Raw genomic sequence first — 22,953 nt, forward strand, 5'->3', positions numbered from 1 at the left:
TCTCCAACATTGAATCGACATAATACACGTAGAAGCTCCCTCATCAATCACAGTCCGATGAATAGGCCTGTTTTTGACTATCACTGGAATTTGGAAAGCCATTTGATGGGGGAGACGCGGTGTACTACTTTCTAGATCAAAGATCATTAGGTTCGGGTCCTGAACATCGACAGCTCCAATAGCCGACAAAAGCAATTTTCGTTGCGCTGGACATGATTGCAGCACTTCGAGTGCCGACATTGCTGAAGGTGAAACAGCTAAGTCTTCAACAATGTTGTAATTCTGGGCTGCTCTCGCATGTGGATTGAAAGCAGACCTTCGAAGTACACCCTTGGCGGGCGGCTTAATCACTAAGTCTGGGTTAGGTTTTTCGATCTGTAGTGGATCGGAACCAGGAGCTGAGGTTGATGGGTTAGAGTGAGAAGATTCTGCTTCCTTACCATCAACAGGAGCCTTACTACCATAATCTTGCGATCGAGTCGCAATCCTGACATGAGACATCATCAAAATGGGTTCTTCACTGGCATTCGAAGAAGAACCTATCATCTTATTCTCCTGCTCTGGAAATGGATTTTTTAACACAGCAGGAGTGGGAGAACCTTTGACTATTTTCACTACCTCGGCCCGATGAGGGCAGTCTCTCGTAAAATGATCTTCTTCACAAATAAGACAAGGATATCGAGGTTTGCGTTTTTCGTCATTGGTTTCCGACTTTTCCGTTTTCTCCTTTGGAGCCTTGTCTGCTTTAGCCTTCTTCTTTCCTTTCTTCTTTCCACCGTTTTTGGATTTGGCCGTAGATGACTCTACAGCGTGAATGTCGGCGGTAAGTTCAGGAGGAGAAGACTCTCCTGTCGGAGAATCAGGCAAAGTGATAATTGGAGTATTGGAGGCCTTGGAAGACTTCTTCTTACTCTTCGTAGTCACGATACCGATCATACCATCAGCGGCATGAGATCCCGAAGGAGCAGCAGCGATTTGGTTTGACTTTGGAAGATCCGGAATTTTCTCGTGTAACGTACCCGACTGAGTGTAAACTAAGTCAAGGTATTGTGCCTGAGCAATGACTTGCTCCTCAGTAACTACTCCGGCCTTAGCTACATCTTCAGTAATTCTTGGTAATAATGATTTGACAAACCATTCAGCTAAGATTTGGTCCGGGATAAAAACTTTCACTAATCTTCTTCGACGTCTCCACTCATGGATGTGATCAGAAATGTACGTGGATGTCGATTGTTTTAGCGAAGTTAATAATTCTGTACCATTATCGTATCTGACTGGTAACTGAAAATGAGTTAAGAACGAGGTAGCTAACTGGCTAAAGTTGTAAAAAGAGGCCCGTGGTAACTCAATGTACCACTTGGCTGCGAGACCAATGAGTGTACGCTGGAAAAGACGTAAGCGGATGGAATCATCTGAGATGGAATTTGATGCACACCAGAGGTGGTAAGTCATCACGTGATTAGACGGATCCTCTCCAGACTTACCTTCGAACTTGGGTATATCGCTGGGCAACTTATTTGGCATTGGCGGCCAGAACGGAAGATATTGAATTGGATCGTTCGTTAGGCGCGTCAAGTCGGGTAAATCTAAAGTTGCAATAAATGGTAACTGCCGGTTAGGATCTCTAAAACTCTGAGTCACAATACCAGCCCCAGGAGGAGGATATCCAGGATAACTAGGAACAGGAGTCGCATTGGGGATATTATATCCTCCTGGAAAACCAGGATTAACCGGACCGTACTGGGGTTGTTGAGGTGGTTGATAAGTGTACCCAGGATACGGTTGATACTGGTAAACCGGTTGTTGGGCAGCTTGCCCAGGTTGATACTGTCCCTGGTACGGAGGTTGAACAAATTGAGGTTGAGTAGTAACAACCGTACTTGTACCAGGTTGGCCTGCAGGCATCTGGACTGTGGTTTGAACCGTGGGTCCAGACAACGGTACAGATGTCTGAGGAGTGGTTACAGGGACAGTAGAAACCGGAGCTGCCGATACTCCAGAAGTAAGCATGGTAGATGAAGCGGTAGTTGCTGCAGCCGTGTGAGGTGGAGTACTAGGTGCAATTGGCGGCTGAGTAACTACAGAAGTTACAGGGGTCTGAACACTTGACTGGACAGGTTGCGGTTGCTGGGGTGGACCAGGAACTGCAGGTTGTCCTGCTTGAGGTACCGACTGTATACTTGGTTGCGACATCTGTTGACCCTGTGACGGATCCCATGTTAACATTCCAGGGTATTGACTCGTAACAGGTTGAGGATACTGAGATCCATAGCCGTATTGAGGATAGGGTTGATAACTGTAAGGTGCAGTCCCATATGATTGCCCTTGAGGTGGTTGATAACCTTGACCAGGGTATTGACCCGTAGGTTGATAACCTTGAGGTAAATACGAATACTGGGGTTGACCTTGACCTTGAGGTTGGTATCCTTGAGGTTGATACCCTTGGGGTTGATACCCTTGGGGTTGCCATCCTTGAGGTTGCCATCCTTGAGGTTGATACTGATACTGAGGTTGACTTTGGGGTACATATTGAGGCTGGGGTTGATACCCTTGAGGTTGCCCCCCAGTCACGAATGAAGTACCTTGAGGTTGCCCCCCAGGCATTAACGAAGGTTGCCCCCCAGGCGGTAATTGGCCACCTTGAGGTTGGTTAATGGGAGTTGAACCTGACATCATATAAACTTCACCTATACTCAATGGTACATTACCACTGTTTCCAACTAATAACCCATGATCAACAGGTTGAGGAGATGCTCCCGCAAAGGTACCAGAAAGTGATTGATACCCAGTAGGAACAGAAGGACCGCCATGTAAAAATGATTCAGGACTTTGTGAAAACACAGATGACTGACCAGACATATTTACAGGAGAATGAATTCCTCTAGGTGGAACCGGAGTACGAGGTGTAGAAAAACCTACTGAGTTGTCTAAAAAATTGGTTAATGCAAGGTACCAAGATTCACTTCTAGGAGGACTGTAAAAGATGGATTCACGCTCCCTTAGATCAAGGGTAATTAGATCTTCAGAATCAGAAACGCCTATTTCTTCCTCTGGAACAAGTTCTTCTATAGCAATTAATCCAACAGGAAGATTTTCGGTGATAATTCTTTCTATTCTTGGTGAATCAGGAACACTAGGAGTTGGAGTAACAGGTTCTGAAATTTCAGGTTCTTCGCCTGTTTCACTGGCAGATGAAAAACTACCAGCAAGCTCGGAAACTGTAACAGCTTCGGGATTGTAACCTGTTTCTAAACTTTGGTAATCTGGATGGACTACCAAGGAAGATTCTCCTTCTTCAGGTGATCCTACTCTACTGCCACTAGGAGGAGTTACAAGGACCTTTAACCCTTCTAAATTACCTGGGTCGTCTCGAGGAGGGGATCCCCTAAGTCTACGGGATCTTCTCAACAATTCGGCCACAGAAACAACTTCAGGAGACTGGCCCGCAATTCGACGGGACCTTCTCGGTAATTCCGCCACAATTAAAGATTTTAACTACAACACACGAAAACAAAGTAAAAAATTTCAAATCAAACCACCTAAAGTCTTCTAAAGAACCAATCAAATTTGAAGCACACGCCTAAATAATCTAGAGCGTCAAACCACACACAAACAGTAGTCTTCCGGACCAAAAACGCTAGTTGGTGATTAGGCCCAACCTCGCAGGATTCAGTACAGAAATAGTGGGTGGAACAGTTACCCCGGCAACCTGCTTAATGAATAGACTGGACCAAGTTCCTCCACTTTAACCGTCTCGAAGTGAAGCGAACCCCCCAGAAAATCCAAGTGAGTATAACCGACGTCTGCTCCAGGTACAGTGGGACCTTCCCTCCACCGTCACCTTGGGTAGAATCCTAGATATTATGGCCACTAAGGTTACCAATCACAACAATTACACCTGGGGGAACAGTCTAAACTCCGACAGCACGCAAGGGCAGAGTAGCAAGCTCCAATCCCCTTACCGGCTCCTTGACAACAATCCAAGGTTTACCGATAAGTGACCCCTGGCTCCTCGACAATGGTTAATCCGAGGTTTACCGTTTGTAATACGTACTGCCTGGCGTCGTTCCCAACGAGGGAGGAATGATCCCCTCACTGGTTCGGACACGAGCTCGTGTTTCTCCTTTAAGAGGAGCTTTCCCAGAATGTAACTGAAACAATTGGATTTGTTCTACTCAAGATAGACTATCTGTTTGGTTTTGTAGTCTTGGAGAGTTAAGTACTCACCTACTCCAAGACCCTAGCCTAAGCTATGTTGGTGCTTCAGAGCCCTAGAAAAATAAAGATTACTAGATTGATTTTAATTTAAGCGTTACTTTTAAGGTTGTTTCTTAAGTCAAAAGGTGATGGAAGTGAAACTAGTGGTGTGTTGACTCGACTCGAAACCACTACAAAATGCACCTAGAATGATTTATCCACTACTTTACTTTTTCGATGAATTGCTTAACTAAAAAGTTGAGAGAATGCAATCTTTATAAAAGCAACTTCTTAATTGAAGACAATCAAAGAAACAATTCGTTTTTCTTTTCCAAGCATAAAAACATAACCTCTCTTTACATGCACGAAAAAACTCTTTTCTTCTTTCGAAAACAAAAAGCTACTTGAAACAAGACTTTTTAAGAAGATGTTTTTGTATTTTTCTTTTAATAAAGCAAGTAAATCTAATATAACCAAAAATCAATCTTAACAACTCTTAAAATCTATGAAAATGCACTCATAAGCAAACTAAAGGCAAATTTACTCTAAGCAATCTTAACGAGGCCAAAACTAACAATGATTATTTCTAAGGTGTTTTACTTGATCACAATCAAATCAAGGACTAGCTTATTGCAGAATCAAAAACTAGCCAAAACAAAACTCTAATCTTTTTGTTCTTTTTGTAAAATGGAAATCAATACTTTATAAACAAGTAATTCGAAATTTGACCCAAAACAACTCAAATGGCAAGTTGCTCACAAAAGGAGACTTTACGACAGGCCCGACTTCTAAGAAGGTTGACTAACCAGAGAGATCTAAGGCTGGACAACTTTCTACTATCAAAGTCACTACAAAGCCTTCCCAAAAATCAAACCCTAGGTCTAAACTTCGTTGAAAACCACTAAAACACTCAAAGCTCACAAAACTAGTTCAGGTGAAAATTCTTGACAGGGTACTAAAGGATCTGGGCAGAAAACACTAAGGAAAAACAAAATCTAAAAGCAATTTAAAGCAAAAATGGAATTTTCTTAAGTTTTACAGGAAGACGCAGGCAACCCGTTGTCACAGGTGCGGCCCCGCTCTGTGCAGACGGCAACAGCGCGTCCAAAGACGCACTGTGCAGTACTAAGAGGGTGCGTCCTTCTGGAAAAATGAAGAAAAACCAAATCTAACTAAATCTAAAGCTAAGCCACCCAAATACTAATTCTCACAGTCAAAAACCAGAAAATAAAAATGATTTTCTCAAAGCAAAGTTCATATAAAGGAAAAGACTCTCTCATTAATGGATTCCCCAGCGGAGTCGCCAATTTGTCACACGGAATCTGTCAAGGGTGCGGACACGACTGACCTTCCTAGAAGTCTAAGACATTCTAATGACAAACAAGACAAAATGGAGTGATCTTTCTCTAAATACACCTTTTACAACATGAAAACTACAAGTGTTTAGGCTTACCTTATTCCAAAACGCTGTTGTTGAAGTCCGTTCTTGACGATCCGGATGAGCTCCTCCTTCAAGTCAATTCCTGCAACCACAAACAATCAAACAATTACCAAGCACTTGCATTTCATATAATAAAACATATATTCAACATGCAGACCAAGGAACACATGAAATAACTCATTAACACAAGCTATTGAGAAAAATAAACCAGTTTGTATTAATAACGAAACAAAGAAACTCTTACAACCTGGCCTTGGTGTTGTGCAAGTTCCTCCCAGGGTCCATCAAGGGTTTTCCTCTACTTTGACAAAGCTCACCCTCTCCCAAGTAGAATCAAGTGAAGACAATCTCTCCTCACAAAGGCTCTAATGGAAGACCTAAATCCTGCAGCATTTACCCAAAGAAAATGTATAGCTCCAACCTCTTCTCCTTCTGGCTCAATGCCTTTATTTATAGTGCTGTAAAGAGGTTATTCAGGTCCACTATCAATGGGATCATCCCCCTCTATGGGTGGGATAGCTCCCTTATTGATGGGATAAGTTCCCCCTTAATAGAGATACATGAACCAACTGGAGGCGCATCCATTTCATCAAACCGACCTCTAGAATGTTCTAGAAGTAACCACAAGTAACTTTTTCAAGATAAAACTCGCGCATTTTGCCTTTTACAGAGGGACGCACCTGTCCCTTAACATACAGAGCGTCCATGGACGCAGATTTTGTGAACATGGTCCAGCGTCCCCGCAGGTAAGGCTAGAGAGAACCTGCGACCCCAGAGATAAACATAGTTTTTACAAGACTTTCTCTCTTCTTTGAGTTTGAGATGGATAACAGAGGCATGAGACTTGCCTAAGAGGGTAGCATGACTGTTGATTTGAGCCATACTAACTGTAAGTAGTCAAGGTGACATTTTTAGTGTAACATAAACTTATTTGAGTATTCTTCTTTATGAAATGTAAGTGAGGAAGAAGGATCTAACTAACCTGTATCTTCCGCTAGTTTGTCGATCCAAGTCTCTCCTCTCTTCAGTAGCTCCCAGCTTCTTGCTCCTTCACCGGCCCAGCTTCACCGAATTCCTGCAAGATCACAAGAGAGAGAAACTACACAAAGATACAGATATACATTCATAAAAAGCTCAAGATCAGATCAAGCTAAACATGTAAGCATAACAAAACATCATTGGTATACAACATGTAGGAGAAACTCAAATAGTTTATTGATATGATAATAAAGTCCAAGAGGAGATACAACCAAGTGAGTTCCGATCCAGCATCTACCTCCCAGCAAAGGAATCCCTTCCTCTCCTCCAACAAAGCATAAATCACCCAATGTACTAATCTCAATCTCAAACCAACAGTAATTCTCTGCAAAATACCAAATTCCAGCCTCCTGAACCTCTGGGTGAGAGATCCATATATAGATGTAAGTAGAGAGGATGAGTCAGCTTATGTTTTGACTTGTGGCTTCTCTCTGTCAGTTCTTGCTTCCACTTGGAGGTTGAGAACCTCTTACTCATCACTAGTCGAATTCATTGAGGCAAGTGTCATTGGAGAAGATTCTGGAAGCTTCCAGGGTCTTTCCACCTCGTTGAATGAGCTTGCCATTTGTCATTTCCTGCTCAGCGCACCCTAGTAGTGCTTCCACCTGCGTTGCAGTGCACCTAGCCAGTGTAACCCCTGCATTTCAGCACAGGCAGCTAGTGGAGCCTTTGAATTGATCCTGATTTGACTAGTTTTGGGCAGTTTCTGGTGGAGAATTTCTGGGAGAAGTTGTCATTGGTTGACCTTGTTCCTTTAGGAGATGTAACAACATCTTTAGGGACTTTGGATCCCTTGAATTATGGACATTTCATGCTTATAGCTGTAAGGCACAAAAAGTCTATAACACATATGAAAGAAACTTTTCTCTGCATGAAAGTGCGTGAACTGGAACATAACTTTGCTGCACTATAATTTATCATCTGTGTGATTTTCCATCAAGGACAACACTTGTCTCATAATGCCAACAATCTCCCCCTTTGGACTTGATGGCAAAGCTAACCTGAGAACTGTCATCTGATTCCTTTGAGTTGTCCAGCATCCCATGCACTCTGTCACATCTGATATCTCTTCCGTAGATTCATCTAGATATATATGAGTTGATCTTCTACGAGTTGGTTGCCATAAAGTACAACACATGCATCATAATGTCAACAATCTCCCCCTTTGGACTTGATGGCAACAATACCAAATCACTTTTCCCCTTTGACATCAAGGGCAAAAGGCGGACCAAGATATTCTCTTCCTTTGCTGTCCATACTCCCCTTGAGTACCTGTTGAAATCTCTAAATGAGCTCCCCCTTTGTATATGCCATGGTGCACCAATCTGTCCATGCTCTTTCTGAGAACATGCTGAAATCTCTGCTCTGCTGAAATATGCTTGTTCATGCTCCCCCTGAATGTAAGCAAGGTCTACAAAAAGATGTTCTACAAGAATAACATGACTCTATACATCATAAATGACCTACCTATCAAAGACTCATACATACATCTATCTCCCATCACAATGGTGATCTACCAAAAGATAACATAAGAGAATAACATCATTCATCCCAGGCATAGTGGGGAAACCAACATAGGCCGTTACATGACCTGAAGAGATCTCATCAAATGACTACAATAGATAGAGACACACTATTACATCATGAGTCTTGATATGACCTTTACATCGAATGATATACATGACATTTATAACAGAGACCAAACACCTAAATAAGATCATGATAAACATTACAACAACATTGTATGATCTGCTCCATAGCATCTATCAACAGCAACTAGACCAACAACTTGTATTAGTGCATGAATCATCAAGGTATGTCTGTATCAACTCATCCTTTTGAACAGAATTCTGTATATACAGAATCATTCACATTCTATCATATGTGAGAAACACCATAGCCATCGAGATCTGCATGAACCAAGTATCATAAATTGGGAATATCTGCATCAATCAACATATGTACGAAACAACCTATCATCATATAGGTAAGAACTCATCATCATCATGTCTCCAACAATGCAACTTTGAATAATCATCCATGTATCCAGCCAACAATCCTCATCCATATATGTTCCAAGAACAATAGGAATCCTGCATCATAACTGTAATATATGATCTTTATGCATATGACGACAACAGCATATGAGTGACTCATCATCAAGTAAAGAATATGTGAATTCAAGCTATGTACTTTTCCTTATCCTTATGAAGATCACCATGTAAGCATCATTAGAGAATCAACCACAAATCTGATCTAAATATCAACTATGTAACCCCAAGAATCATCTAAACAACTCATAACCATATCATAGCAAGATGAATCATTTATCCATATAAGCATCGTCACCAAGGACTATTAACCATAATGCCAACAATGCATTAAAAGCATATGCTCCCCCTAAACCTGTGCCATCTTGTTTACTATCAAATCTGATCATGCATATCAGCAAGAAGTATCAAGACATCATCATTATTAAGTTAGAAACAAAACACTTCTAACCATCAAGTCATTTCCACACATCATCAGCAAATTGTAATCATTATCAACAACACAAATAATAAACCGAATCATAACTGATTCTTTTCCTGAACCTGTCCCTACTGCCTTTCCTCAAACAATCATATACGCGACTATGCCATAACCAACTCGCATATATACGTGACTTCTCTTTAAGAAACTTGCGTATGAGATTTAGGACACTGAAGTTTTACACTTCCAGCGCCCTCTGATTCTGTTATGTCTGTATGTTGTGTTGTGCCGCCTCTTTCTGACTGTACTTCTTTCTTCTTCCACATCTTCAAGTGTGATGATGATGTTTTCTCCTTTTGGTATGGTGCTCATACTTTGTTCCTGCATTCCTTAGCTATATGTCCAAGCTTGTTACATGTGCAACATCTTACATGTCTCATATTTCTTCTATAGCAATCAACAGCTCTGTGACCAAACATATTGCAAGCAAAGCAATATCCATTAAAGTACCTTGAATGTGATGATCTTTCTGCATGATGGTCTTGAACCCTTCTTCTACATCTGGCTGCAACATGTCCAAGATTATGACATACATAACATTCAACATTATTCATAGGAGGAGTAAAAGATTTTCTTTGAAGAATTTCTTTCCTTGGTTGATGATGAGATTGACCTTTCATCTCCTTATTGAGCATTTCAGATTTTACAGTAGAGTCCCTTGTCTTACTTTGTGAACTAGATTCACCTTCAATAGATTCATGAAAACCAAGACCAGTTTTGATAGTAGGAGACCTTTGACTATTAAGAATATCATCCAAGACTTTAGTACTATCTTGAAATTGTAAAAGCTTATCCTTTTCTTCTAATTTACCTTTTAGAATATTTACCTCAACTTGATGTTGCTCTTCCTTTTCAAGATACTGCTTCTTCACGTTTTCTTCAGCATTTCTTTCTTCTTCCAACTAACGTCTTAGTTCAAGAACTTAATTTTCATGAGCTTGGAGTAGTTCTTTATTCTGCTTCTTTGATTCTTCAAGATCTTCTTTTAGCGAGTGGATCGTGGCTTCAAGACTTTCATAGTGACTGGATCTATCTCTGAGTTTCTTGATGGTTGTGCTTCTTTCATTGACTTCATCTCTTAGTGATGTTACTTCATCCTACAACTTTTCATATTTGTCCTTGAATAACTTCCTTACCTTGTTTCCTTCCTCTAGTTGAGCTTTTAGTTTGGTAGCTTCTTCTTTGAAGGCACATTCCCTTTTGTTCAATAGATCTTGTTGATCTCTAATTTTGTCTGTAAGCCTTTTAAATTCTGCCTCTATTTGATGTCTTTCCTGCTCACCCATGAAAGCAAATTCAATTGTTTCGCTATCACTTTCATCTTTTCCAAATGGATAGATAGCTGGAACATCAGAGGATAACAAATTCATACCTGATAGTTCATCTTCATTCTGAAATGATTTTGAATCTGAAGTGCTTCTTCCACATAATCCCCAATCGATTCTCCCATTGTCATAGTTCTTATGAGATGTGTTCTTCTGCTTAGGCGCTTTCTTCTTAAGCTTCTTTCCCATTGTTCCACGGATCTCTTTCAAGTGATCAAGATTCTATAAAAGGACCTGCTCTGATACCAATTGTTGGAAATAATACTAAGAGGGGGGGGGGGGTGAATCAGTATTATCAAATCAATAAAACTTTTTCATTTCCATATTCAGATTCATATATGCTACTTCCACAACTTCTTATGATTTAGTTAGTTGATCCTTAATGAGTGCATTAGAACATTATCAACCATATTAACAGTAAGCAGGTGCAGTAAAATAGAACAGATCATCACACATAAGCCACACACATGAACACCATGATATAAGGTGGAAACCCAATGTGGGAGAAAACCACCTGTTGCAAGTCATCTCAATCTTCTTCTTAATAAGAAAATTCTTTTACAATATTTATGTACTGGTGCAGTCTTATACTAGTATGCAGGCTTCTACCTGCAGAGAGCTACAACCCTCTCTCGTTCTCCAGTCTCTCCTGGAAGGGAGCTACAACCCCCATAGTTCTTGTACTAGCCGATCCATTTACTAGTACGCAGGCTGCTACCTGCTACAATGCTCCAAAGTTTTCAACTACTACTGGAAGGGAGCTACCACCCCCTTAGCTCTTGTACTAGCTAAGATACTAGTACGTAGGTGCCGGCCTACAATCTTCTCTCCTCCAGGTACCACGTTTCATACATTTTCATACTGGATACTCCTGAAGCACAACACATAATCTGAAAGGCCACGTTTCATCCAATTTTCATACTGGACCCATTAATATCATTGAAGCACATAATCAATCAATCTTTTGAATCACCCAAACACCAGATCAATACATATACAAGGATAATATGTGAGTTATCAACCAGATCTAGTCCATCAGATCACATAAAGATAAGTCATTAAGAACTTGATCCATTCAACCATCAATACTGAAGCTAAACATAATCATGTTGTTATCAGAACTCAATACTAGTAACCAGACATCAATTATGCACCCAGAACCCTGCAGAATAGTGAAAGGAAATTAAAACAAATTTCAAGTAGGGTCCGCAACTTCACCAATAGACATCTGCGAACATTCGCGCCTCTGCTGATTTCTGATATGCTGGTATCCGCACCTGCACAGTCTTCTTATCTGCGGGTATCCACACCTGCGCACTCTTCTGCTCTGCGGGTATCCGCACTTGCGCACTCTTCTGCTCTGCGGGTATGCGCACCTGCGCACTCTTCTGCTCTGCGGGTATCCGCACCTGCGCACTCTTCTGCTCTGCGGGTATCCGCACCTGCACCGTGTCGCTCCTGCGGTCCTACGGCTAGATCCGCACCTGCACACTCTTCTGCTCTGCGGGTATCTGCACCTGCACTACGTCGCACCTGCGGTCCTATGGGTATAGATAGTTTTTCAGTCTTCAAGCCTACCCCAGACTATCAGATCTACAGATCTGATCATGCACCATGGAGATCTCGACCCATTCAGATCTAGCTATCACTCACCAACCGATCACAAGTATTTCAGATCTAGCTCACCTTAAGATATTCAACCCATAAGTATCCAGCCAAATGATCTCCTTTCCTTTTTATAGCCTTAGGCCTTTCACAATACCACAGACCAAAACCATAACAATTCAATACCATGGACCCAATACTTGGGATCAACACTTTTGGATGCAATACCACGGACCAAAACCATAGGATCAAAAACTGTCGGACTAATACCATGAACCAATCATGAAAGTGCGCGATCTTTTCTCTACATGAAAGAAACGTTTCTCTGCATGAAAGTGTGTGAACTTTTCTCTACATGAAAGAAAATTTTCTCTGCATGAAAGTGCATGAACTTTTCTCTACATGAAAGAAACTTTTCTCTGCATGAAAGTGCGTGAACATTTCTCTATATGAAAGAAACTTTTCTCTGCATGAAAGTGCGTGAACTTTTCACCAAATTAAAGAAACTTTTCTCTGCATGAAAGTGCGTGAACTTGAACATAACTTTGTTGCACTATAATTTATCATCTGTGTGATTTGCCATCAAGGACAACACTTGTCTCATAATGCCAATAGAACCATGCCAGGGTGTCTTGCATGTGATTGTGGCATGTGTCCTCGACCTACCATTTCTGTAAAGGTATTGCATTGTCTAAACATAATTGAAATTTTTCATAAATTAGATGAGAATAAACCATTTTCTAAATAGCTCGTCACTATTATTCTATACCACTATCCAAGGTTTTATAACTGATATTCTACACCACTATCCAATGTATTACATATATTCTCTCCCAATATCCAATGTATAACAGATGTCCTATCCCACGTATAACTCTCAGATGTATTCTATCATACGAAAACCGAGATGAACTAGGAAATTTCATTCAAAGCAACCAATATTCTATCAAAAATACCTACAATTGCAAAGCAACCATTAAATTCTATACATTCAAATAAAAATGAGTTGCAATGTTAGTTGAGCCTTAGATATCAGTAATTGTAAGAAAACCCTAGATCATTTTAGCACCATATCTCAAGTAGTCATAAGGACATAAAGTAGTCATACAAACAACATCAATCCAACAAGAAACATGGATTTACAAATGCAAAAGGAAGATTAATGAAGAACCTGGGCAGATCCATTCATTGGTGATTGTGAAGCAACATATTGAAGAATATCAATGAATCTAGATTGCATATAAATTGTAGACTTGTTCCAATAAAGAAAAATCATGTCTCCTTCCCTTATCTTTAATTCAAGTAAATTCATGTCAATATATGTCTCATGTTATGCTACAAAAGGTTTAATGAAAGGTTCATCCTTGGAAGATAGTGGTGAGTAACAAATGTTGTGCAATCTTGTTCATGAAAATATATGAGGGAACAAATCAGTGCAAGAAAATTACTTGAAACCTTTTATAAACAACTAAAAAGAAATCATAAATGGCTTGGAAAAAACTAACAAGCTAGAATTATTGACAACAACCTTTGCGTCTCAACTTGAGCTTGTTGCAGTTCACCATTCATAGTCTCAGTAGATTGAAGTTCAGCTTCCATCTTTGTTTTTTTGTCAATCAAGCCTCTAAGTTGTTGCTCCTTGTCGCCCTGAATAGCTGCCATCTAAGCATTCATTCTCTGTTAATTTTTGTGTCTTCTTTGTTAATTTTTGTGCCTTCCACGACAAAGACAACTGCACCAGATTGGGAGTATAGGGATGTAGTTGGTACAATTGAGAAGAGTTGTTTCTACTCCTTGTGAGTGAGTAATCCATGGAATGGAATGAATACCCTTACTAAATATAGATAGATCTTCTATGACTGACTATAGCTCCTCGATGGGAAGAATTCTATTAGCACCAACAGTGTTGAACGCACCATGAACTGTTACCTGTATGCATTTACATTTACAGCGTGGATAATTCTATGGATCCTGGGATTACAAGGTACCTACTGCACACCCTATTCGACATTTAGTGCCCCCTTCACCGATCTCTGGCTCAAGAAAGGTGCAAGGAAGTCCTTTCCATCAAGAGAACAGTGGTAAGGAACACTTCTTCTCACATCAAAAGGAGTTGCAATACCACTCGCATTATAAATCTAGTCCTTTCCTAGCCTTGTAGGCCTCAAACCACTCTTGTTTTTGCATGAATTACATATTTTGTATAATATGTATGTGCTTGTGAGAAGCTACCCTCAATCAAAGAAAAACGAAAGGGATTTCTAAAGGCTTGTATATCAAAGTTGAGTTTCAAGTCCGAATGGCAACAAAAGGCTAGAGAACAACAAAAGGGATTTTGAAGTTCCAGTTATATCAAGGGTCGGTGAAACTAGCTTGGCAAAATGATTCACACATGCAGCCTGAGACAAACAGTAGATTAGAAAAGTTCAAGATTGAACTTCAACCTACGTTGGAGACTTATATGGAAGAAATTGCATTTGAAGAGGCCATTGTTGCAAGTGTGAATGGCAACCAGAACCTTGAGAAGAATAGAAGGAATTCGAAAGGGTCATTTATATCCAAGGTAAGCAAAAGTAGATTTTTTTGCATCCATTGACACACTAATGATTGAATTTTAGAGTTTATATTTTTTTGTGATTTGATTCATTTTTACTATCCAATACAAATGAGGATGAAATGTAGAATGAAAATCTAAAAATTGGGTTTTATCTTGTAGAAAAGGACACTTAACAAAGGGATGTTGGTCGTTTGTTGTTTCACAATGGGATTTAGATTTTAACATTGACTACTTCCAAAATTTTTACATATTTGTTTTTCAGGTTGGGTATTTCATAGTTGTGGATTTATGGTGAATTATTTAAAGCGGGAGAAAACATGAAGCTTGACATTTTTCACCCGCTGGTTTTTATAAATGATCCCAGGAGAAAAGGGGATCAGAGAATTCTGAGTGAGATGAGATGGCTATCCACGATATTGGATATTCACACACAATACCACTTTTGGAATCTATGGGCAGCATCGGTACTGGACTTTGAAACCACCAATGGTTTTTCGGCAGGATTGTTAGAACTTGGAAATTTATATTCTTAGTTGGATATTGAAACGCTCTGTGGACTTCCAATGCAATCATCTAAGCTTTAACTGAATATTTGGCAAAGTTTGTAGTTTAGCAACTTCGTTAAATTTTGAGATTTCTAAATGTGTCCACGCCCGCGCTTAGTTGGATTTTAAAATATTTTTTGTTGTGATAACACTTCTCCTGGATATTGTTTTGATTTTTTGTGGTTATCAATATAACGTCAAACATTTTCGGACTTTGTATGACTTTTAATATAAGGGGGGGAATTTTCCAGACTGAAATCCATTTACACTTTCAAAAATATATTTAAAAACAAAACTTATAATGAAAAAAATAGGCTAATCCACATGAAGATGATCCCTAAAAGTCCCAACGCATCCAACTAACATGATATCCTAAGAATAAACATTTTGAAATAGATGACCTTGATACACATCATTTAGAAGCAATTTTCTAGACTGAAATCCATTTACACTTTCAAAAATATATTTAAAAACAAAATTGATGATGAAAAAAATAGGCTAATCCACATGAAGATGCTCCCTAAAAGTCCCAATGCATCCAACTAACATGATATCCCAAGAATAAATATTTTGAAATAGATGACCCATACACATCATTTAGAAGCATTCTAATCTTATTGTACTTCAATTTATGTTTTTAATTATAGGAGTTTGAAGGTGCTGGCACTGTGGAATGAAATTAAGCAATTGCATCCGACAAACCAAGTCAAACACCATTGAAATTGAAATAGATGCAAACTCCCAAAAAATACATGCAACCAGGTGCTTACACTATGAAATGACATAGAATAATCATATCTAACAAACCAACCGAGACACCTTGAAATTGAATCAGAGGGAAACTCCCTAAAATTGGTGACAGCCAAGTACTAACACCATGAAATGAGATAGAACAATCATGTCCAACCAACCAACTCAGCACGCACCTTGAAATGGGTGCAACTTCTCTAAGATTACTAGCCTTATATTAGGGATAAGAAGTAGAACACCAATATCAATCATAACACAGAATCTCAGGGCCAGCCAACATCAATCATAACAAAGAATCTTAGGGCTCCTTAATAATATAGATCAGAAATAAAGCCCAACATCAATCATATCAGATAAATTCTTTCTGTATTGAAAAACCCAAATGGATGCAACTATATCCCCAAGCATTCTAGCGAGGGCTAATTAAGAAATAGTTTGATGATGTGTCCATTGGCATTGTGACAAAAATATAAATCATAACATTGAAATTCATTTATATATATATATATATATATATATATATATATATATATATATTGCGATCATTTACTACCTAAAATTTATCTCAAAGGACTTGAGGTTATTCAAGTTATCAAGATAGGGTTCAAAATATAATTCTCAGTCAGGTCAGGTAGCAGCAAGAGCTCCTGCGTCAGCCACATTATCTCTGTTGAGGAGCATCTGATCAAAATTCCATACAAGTGCAAAGAAAGAAAGGACAGAATCAAATGAATTACAAGTCCAGCTTTTAGTAATGAGCCATGATCAAATCACTAATCCTGCATATAATTTCTTCACTTTCATTGTCAGTATGAAAAAAATGCCTCTTCTCAAATATTATTAAAATTAACATATCATCATCATACCGTGGACTTTCCCTATCCTTCTCAACTAAGACACATATTCTGATACTTTCTTGATAGCTTCAACCTGCAAAATTGTAGAGGAAAACATAAAATTAGCCTCTTATTAGATCATTATTTATACTTCTCTCCTACTTGTAAAGGGAGGAATTGCAGAACATGTGACCTACTCAACGAGAAAATTTCCCTCAGTGAAATCCATCTTCTGACCATCGTTAGCCTCTTGGGCTACCTACTCCCATCAAACGCATGACCTCTCAAAATTATTTCTTAACGCAACATAATTTTAAATATTTAAAAGTAACATGATATATCGAATCAACCAGTAAAGAATTCAGTCGATACTTATAACATGCAAGTTCAAAAGCTTTTGGTTTGTCAGGTTCCCTAAAGACAAGGCTAGCTCCATGGCTATAACCAGTATATTGAGAACTGACCAAAAAAAACATCAGGATACATTCTACCAAAAAATGACATGACACATGAACGAAAATATATAAGTCCATGGATTGGACTCACCATAAATGGCATCACCCTTCTCAGCGTCGTCAAACTCCATGACAGCAGGCAATAAAATGGACCGTAATTTAACTTTCCCACCTCTAATGTTCTACTCAAAGAAAGCACTAATACAGGATAGAGTTTAAAATAACAGTTATAACCAGCGTGACTAATGTTTAAGGCTTGAAACAACACATTGAATTAAAACTCTCAAGTCTTAGAAACCTAACATTTCATGAGCTTTTCTGCATGATCCTGCTCTTCATCACTAGCGGCCTTAAAGTACCTGTCAGATCAGAGAAAATATGCTACTTATTTCCTCTTACATAGATATATAAAAAGCATACATATACACATACATACCAATATATGAAGAAAACCTCAGGGTACTCACTTAGCAAAGCCTAGCAGAGCCACATTGTCTCTATCAAGGTATCCAAAGAGAGCATGATAGACATATGAAACATTGTACTCCACACTGCCAAAAACAAGTTTGACATGACTTCAGAGTATGCAGAAGTTAATGCATCCATAAAGAACTAACAAGAGCACGATTTACATAAATCCCATGCTGATATAATAGAAATTTAATGCATCCTTGGTATTGAGAGTGATGTTTTCACGATGAAGAGCAAGCCATGTGTAGATCTTGAGTTCATCTTTAAACCACAAAATTTCACAGACGAAATCACTAAACAAATCTAACTTATTTTGTACAATATGTATGTGCAAGTTGGAATCTCCAGAGTTTGGCATTGCAAATAACTTTTCCATCAGTCTTGACCTGCATACTAAGTATTTCTAGTGTCCTCAATGACATATTCTAACCATTCACTGGCTCATGTGATGCGGTTCTAACCCTTTCACCACTAATTCTCAGTGTACTCGTCCACGAAATGTCCCCTAGGGTTCGATCGTGTGACCTTATGACGAGGTCTTTCACAAATGTATGGAGTCTGGGCATTTCCCACAATCACCTCAGGGTTAGATTCTCCATGATTTTGAGAGTCAAGGGAAAGCATCGCAAACCTAATGAGTCAGCTTACCGTGTAGTTCAGCGAAAACTTAAAGAGTCTAGAGACAGTGAGTTCAGTGGGTGGGATGCAATGGTCCAACTGAAAAATTAATGAGCAAGTTACTTGAGGAGAGTAAATCAAGGATTGATCGAGTTGGTTGAGCAGAGTAAATCGGTTCACTTAGTGGGATCAGTGGAAGGGAACACTTCAATTGTCTAACACTTGATCTAATGGTGCAGAGTGAAGACAGCTAAGGCCAGAGGGAAGTTCATTTCAAATGGAACACCTTACGGCATAATAATTTAGTAAATTAAAATATTTACACTTCACTGAGGGGTATTGCATTTATTTATTATTTTACTCAAATAATTTTAAATTAAAATATATTTATAAATTTAAAGAAACAATAATTTGAAAAAATAAAAATAAAAATAAATTTAATTTAACTTCTCCTCGTGTGATTTTAATTTCATAAAATTTAAATCTCAAAATTCTATAAATTTAAATTTGATTGGAACTAAATCTTAGATTTCAAGTAAATTTAAACAATGGAAAAATTTATAAAAAAATAAATTTAGTTCAAGAAAAATGAAAATGTTACTGGAGATGATTTTGAAATAGAATTTTGTCATTACTCTGATTTTTATTTATCATTCCTTTTGACTGTATAGTGTTATTTTCAAAGTATTCATGCACACTCATCAATGGACTTATATTTTTTATCTTTTATTTTGCATGATATATACATTATATGCAAAAATATACAACTACTTCTCAATTTTTCTTCAAATATATATCCATAATATACAAACAAATATGAAGTAAATTACGTGCTTCATCTTACACATAAAAAAGTTAAATTATATGGAATTTTATGTCTTTAAATAGGCTATAATAGAGAAAAATATGATGAGAAGAAACATGGGTTAAGAATACTATGGGAAAACCCATGGCTTGTCAAAACCATGAATGCTAAATTTACTAATTTACCTCAACCTTATTTTAAAGATTAATTTCATTTTTATTTTTATTTTTATGCAATTTTACCTAGTCAAAATGTTTAACGGAATAGGACAAGACATTACAAGATCTCTTCCATATTGAGCTAAAGAGCGTCTTGCAGGACAATCTTTTTTTTATTATCAAAATTTACCCATAAATTTAAAATTTAGTTTATTTTAAACCTGACTTTTAAAACTATGTCAATGATAGAAATTATGGGTAACTTACATGTCATCATTAAAATATTTAATTAAATTTATAGTTTTTAAGATATTTATGTACATGTTATGATCACAATATTTTGTTAATTTTATAGTTTTTAAGATATTTATGTACATGTTATGATTAAAAGATAATATATATATATATATATATATATATATATATATATATATAGATATATCATTTTTATTGATATAAATTTTATATTAAATAGTTTTTGTTTATAAAATAAAATAATATTTTTGTTTTTATTTAATTGCTAATTTATATTTATATATATACATATTCATACGTTTTGGGAGAAGTTTTTACAAGTTGATGTTTTATTCTCTTCATTCAAAAACATGTCACATTGTCTAATATCATTTTACAATGAATTTAAAGTTATTAGCTTTCCTTATTCTTTGTATATTCAATGAGTTCAAATCCCACCTTCTTACGAGAAACAATTTGAAAACAAAGATAATAGTATTCAATCTTCCTTCAAAAGTCTATATATGATTATGAAATAATAAGGCAAGGTGTTGAAGATATTAGGTACCCACTTGGTTATCAATATATTAGATATAGACATCAATCTAATTAAGAAATAATCCCAAAAAATTAAATGCAAATCACTCACATGCTCTTTATAAAAAATCCCAACTACTTTTTGGGGATCATGATTTAATGCATCACTCTCCAAAGTTCATACAAATAAACTTGATTATTTTAGATATTACCCAAATAGAAAATTATTTTTCTATCCATGGCATTACCAATGACTTATATAAACTAAAAGTTGAGGTTATATATATATAGTCAATCTTTGTACTCTTAATTTAATAAAATATTTTGGTGGAGGTGGTGGCTGATAGGTAAAATTTTAGGGGCTAATATTTACAAGTGGCCTACTTTTCTATGCTTTTACCGAAAAAGGTTATTCACTAATTTCATTTTTTTTATATTATTCGCACAAATTTTACAATATAGAACTATTTTACCTTAAAATTTGCCAAAATTGTATTTAGAGAATATAAATTTTTTAGACATTTGAATATTGTTACAAAAATATCATCAAACATTTTAGAGATTGCGTATGATGAGCAGTGATATTTTTCAACGTTTCTAAACTTAAAAAAAAAAATCCCATCCTTAAATTTTCGGTGGTTGAGTCTCGTTTTTTGGGACAATCGTTCTTGTCTTGAGTTGAAGTGGGACATTGTTATTGTTTCTTTGCTTCCTTTGGTGTCCTATTCAATTTCTACGATGGTGAAAAGCAATATAATACTTCTAAAACTCACAAGTGTTAATTATGTTTACTAGAGGAGAAAAATGCAACCAATCTTTATAAGCAAAGATATATGGGAATTGGTAATTGATGGTCATGATATGCCTTATGATGATGAACATCAGGCACTAGATACTAACGATAATAAAAAATTAAAGGAATCTATTAAGAAAGACAATGAAACACTTTCCTTAATTGGCATCATAGTTGATGACTCAATTTTTCCACAAATTAGTATAGCACAAACCTCTAATGATGCATCGAAAAATTTTAAAAATACATATGAAGAGTAGTAGTTTCTAAACTATGAAAATTAAGGACTAATTTTGAAAATGCAAAGGTGCAAAGTAATTAATGAGTGAATGATTACATCACAAAATTCAAGATCTTGTGAATCAGACAAGGACATTATGAAAATAAGTTCTAGAAAGAAGAATGATTAAGAATATCTTAAAAAAAGTGTACCAAAATCTGAAATGATCACTACAAGTATCATGGTTTCTAAGGATCTTAATGTCATGAGGATTGATGAATTAAGTGGATATTTGTTAGTTGTTGAAGAAAATTATTCAAGTGAATACATGGATAATGCATTCTCCACAAAGTATAGGGGAGAGGAAGAAGCAAAGGACAATTCCATAATCAAAGCTTTCATAATTAGAACACAAATCAACATAATTTACAAGGAAATGTATTCCCTTCAAGAGGTAGAGGAAGGAGTCTGAGTAGGCTCAGAGGAAGAAGCAAATGTGGATCTTGAGGAAGAGGAATAGATGGAGGAAGAGAAATATATCAAAGAAAATTACCACAATGTTATTAATGTCACAAATTTGGTCATATTGAAAGAGTTTGTTATGCAAAAATGAGAGATAATGAACGAAAAGGTGCTGATACAATGCTTGAATAAAGTAGAAATGATAAGTGGTTCATATCAAGTTTGATGGCACATAATGAAGAAACTAATGCATGGCATATTGATTTAGGATGTCACATCTCAAGAAGAGTTTTTTACTAGAATAAATGGTAACTATTATGGTAAAGTTGTATTTGTTGATGATAGTATTGCAAAAGTGAAAAGGAAAGGTACATTTGCAATTCCACATTGCAATGGGAAGAAGAAGTTTATTAATGACACATTGATATCACCAACTTTGAGGAATAAATTTCTTTTCTATGGGACAAATGATGGATCATAATTATAAGTTGGTACTTGAAAACAAAGGATGTTTAATCATGGATAAGTTGAATAAAGAAGAAGTGGTAGCAAGAGGAGAAATGACTGAGATAGGATTTTCAAGCTGTCCTTTGTTTCAAGCAATTCACAAAGTTTAAATGATAGTAATTTTGAAAAAATTATTACTATATCATAAAGTTAGGCTGTAAATTTTGCACTTATGGCTAAAGCAATGGAGATGAATGATCCAGATAATCATGTAGAAGCATCAATTAAAAAGGAACGAAATGAAGCCATGGAAGCACAAATCAATAATTTAATGAAGAATGATACTTGGAATTTGGTAAAATTACCCAAAGGAAAATATGTAATTAGTACTAAATAGGTGCGTAAAACTAATTATAAATCAGATGGTTCAATTGATAAGTATAAAGCCTACCTAGCTACAAAATGATACACTCATAAGGAAGGGATTGATTATACAAAGACATTTTCTCCAGTAGCGAAGATGGATAGAATCAAGATGGTTCTTATACTGGTTGCACAATATAAGTGGATAATTTATCAGATGGATCTTAAATTAACATTCTTGAATGGTTATGTAGATGAATAAATCTATGTACAATAACCTAAAAGTTTTCATATTCCATGAAAAGAAGATTTTTTGTACAGAGTAAAGAAAACTCTATATGGTTTAAAGAAAGCTCAAGGGCTTTGTATTCAAAAATTGATAAGGTTTTCAAGATCATGGTTTAGTCAAGAGTTCATCTGAATCTAATCTTTATATACTTCAGTTAGGACAAGATATTCTTATTTGATGATTTGATCTATACAAGGAAAAATTATAAATTGTTTCAAATGTTTAAGTCACATATGTTTGCAAAATTTGAAATGATGGATCTTGGTGAGTCATAT

Source organism: Pinus tabuliformis, chromosome 5_2 (assembly GCF_031772625.1).
Source record: "Pinus tabuliformis cultivar Carrire ecotype Pingquan chromosome 5_2, CPIR1, whole genome shotgun sequence".
Classification (NCBI taxonomy): domain Eukaryota; kingdom Viridiplantae; phylum Streptophyta; class Pinopsida; order Pinales; family Pinaceae; genus Pinus; species Pinus tabuliformis.